Source organism: Procambarus clarkii, chromosome 65 (genome assembly GCF_040958095.1).
Source record: "Procambarus clarkii isolate CNS0578487 chromosome 65, FALCON_Pclarkii_2.0, whole genome shotgun sequence".
Taxonomy (NCBI): domain Eukaryota; kingdom Metazoa; phylum Arthropoda; class Malacostraca; order Decapoda; family Cambaridae; genus Procambarus; species Procambarus clarkii.
The window spans coordinates 18,925,665-18,928,889 of record NC_091214.1 but is presented as its reverse complement, the minus strand read 5'-3'; positions in this window follow the sequence as shown (position 1 = coordinate 18,928,889).

Sequence of the window (3,225 nt, the reverse complement as noted above, 5' to 3'; positions counted from 1 at the left end):
ACAGGTGGAGGGAGGGCCTCTGGGAAGCATGTCAAGGAAAACCCAGCACAGCACATCACAAGAGCAGGTGCCGGCCCTGTTAAAAAGATGAGCAGAGTCTATGCGTGCTTTCTCGATGGTGTGGGTGCTGAAAACCACCGAGCAACCACGGATAAGAACTTTTCGGATGCTGCCCAAGTGACAAATTCGAAGGCAGGTTCTGTCGCAAGACTGCGCCAGGGCTTTGTCCTGGGACAGAATCGAGCTATTAGCTCTTGGACCCCACCTTTCTAACCAATTTTATTTTTACTCTGTCACCTGACAGCCGAGTGGACAGTGCTTCGGATTCGTAGTCCTGAGGTTCCGGGCTCGATCCCTGGTGGATGCGGAGACAAATGGGCAAAGTGTTTCTTTCACCCTGATGCTCTCATTCACCTAGTAGCAAATAGATACCTGGGAGTTGGACAGCTGCTACAGGCTGCTTCCTGGGGGTGTGTAACAAAAAGGAGGCCTGGTCGAGGACCGGGCCGTGGTGACGCTAAGCCCCAAAATCATCTCGAGATAACCTTAAGATATGTCTACTACATTTATTTCTCTTACACACACACAACACACGTGCACATCCCCAGGAAGCAGCCCAAAGCAGCTGTCCAACTCCCAGGTATCTATTTGCTACTAGGTGAACGAGGGCATCAGGGTGAAAGAAATTCTGCCCATTGGTTTCTGCCTCTGCTGGAGATCGAACCCATGCCCTTAGGACTACGACCCCAGAGCGCTGTCCACTCAACTGCAAGGCCCTGTGGAGTGTACTCGCCTAGTTGTGCTTGCAGGGTGGGGCGGGGGGTTGAGCTTTGGCTCTGGTTCTGCCTATCAACTGGTGTACAGATTCCTGAGCCTACTGGGCTCTATCATATCTGCATTTGAAACTGTATGGAGTCTGCCTCCACCAGGGGAGTCGGTCGGCCGAGCGGACAGCACGCGGGACTTGTGATCCTGTGGTCCTGGGTTCGATCCCAGGCGCTGGCGAGAAACAATGGGCAGTGTTTCTTTCACCCTATGCCCCTGTTACTTAGCAGTAAAATAGGTACCTGGGTGTTAGTCAGCTGTCACGGGCTGCTTCCTAGGGGTGGAGGCCTGGTCGAGGACCGGGCCGCGGGGACACTAAAGCCCCGAAATCATCTCAAGAAATCAATCAATCATCTCAAGATCTCTCAAGATAACCACATCACTGCTTAATGCTTTCCATTTATTAACTACTCTTGACACTGAAAAAAACAAATTCTAATGTCACTAATTCATTTGGGTACCAAGTTTCTACCTGTGTGCCCTTGTTTGTGTTCCACCTGTGCTAAAGAGTTCATCTTTGTCCACCCTGTCAATTTCCCTGAGAATTTTGTAGGTAGTTATCATGTCTCCCCTTACTCTTCTGTTTTCCAGGGATGCGAGGTTTAGCTCCCTTAACCTTTCTTCGTAGTTCATAAGTCTCGGTTCTGGGACTAGTCTGGTGGCATACCTTTGAATCAACTGTCTTGCGTTTAACTAGGTATCGACTCCAGCATGGAGCTGCATATTCCAGGATTAGTTTGACGTAAGTGGTATACAAGATCCTGAATGATTCCTTACACAAGTTTCTAAGGGCACTCCTTATGTTGGCCAATCTAGCATATGCCGCTGATATCCTTTGATGTGGGCTTCTGCGGACAGGTTCGGTGTGATATCAACCCCCAGATCTTTCTGTTTGACTCTTGCAGAATTTCACTTCCCAGATGGTACCTTGTGTCCAGCCTTCTGCTCCTTTCACCTAATTTCATTACTTTACACTTTCCCCGAGTTGAACTTTATTAGTCATTTTCTCAACCATTCCTCCAGTTTGTCCTGTAGTCTCTGTCTATTGTCATCTGTCTTGATTCTTATAATTTTTGCATCATCATCAAACATTGAGAGGAATGAGTCTATACCCTCTGGAAGATCGTTCACATATGTTAGAAACAGGCTGGGGCCAAGTACAGAGACCTGTGGGACTCTGCTGGTGACATCTTGCCACTGATGTTTTTCCCCCTCACAGTTACTCACTGTTTCCTGTTGCTTAGATACTCTCTAAGCACCTCTCTCTTAAAACCATCTGGAATTAGCCCTGGCCACCTCTAAAATGACAAAAGCAACACACACAAGGGAAAGACTTAAAGAATTCCAAACCACAATGGAGAAGGAAAAAAAATATTCTGTTCCCAACTTTGACATTTTTTTGCAGCATAAGTTATTCTATATTTTTTTTTTTTATACACCTACATTTACTACCAAAACATGGAATTTACATCATTATGAACAAAAATCAAACTGACACGCCTGTGTTTTTCAGAGCATAGTGGCCACTTTGCTAAATTATGGTGCAGTACAATTAGCCTAAAATCATGATTAATGATTAACAGGAAATTCTTGCAAGGCACAGTATCAGCAAGAAGGAATATAGCACAGCCTAGGTTTCTCCTTGCATTGCCATGCCTTAAGTATTACTTGCAAAAATAGCTCCTGAAATGCCCAGTTCTGGATCTCATACCTGAACGTAAGGACAAGCGACATTGAGGCTGGTAGCAATTGTTCAATGACATTATTGACAATGAAGCAAAGCTGTCGAAGAAATAAGAAAATTTATTTTTGCAAACCGAGAGATAGACAGATGGAACAAGTTGGTGAGAAGGTGGTGAAAGCCAAAGTAAGTAGTTTCAAAGCGTTGTGTGACAGTGTGCTGGAAAGATAGGACACTACGAGCGTAGTTCTCATCTTGTAACTACACTTGGTAATTACCCAAGTAATTACCTAAAGTTTTAAGTTGCTCTTGTTTATGATCATAATAAAGTGCATAGTATCATAGGTGATTAACATGTGTGCCTGTGTCCAATTCCAATCACTGGGTTATCTCTTGTGTGCTTGCAGTACTTTATGTTGATTATCAATTTACGAGTGTGGAAGAACTCTTCAAATGAACACATTAAAAAAAATTGAGGTAATGCTAATGGCAGGAATGGATGGACTATTTTGTAACATGGTCTCAGCAAACCCACTAAATCCAAGTACTGTATGCAGACCCTGCCTACTGTCAGAACTACACCGGAATAGGTTTGGTTCAGACTGACAATTTATCCAAAAAACTATAAAACTTTCCTTATGAGGAAAGGCCGAGGACTTCACAATTAACAACAATGCACTAGCCACTGAATTCTTGTCCCTATGTACAAATTATGGAAA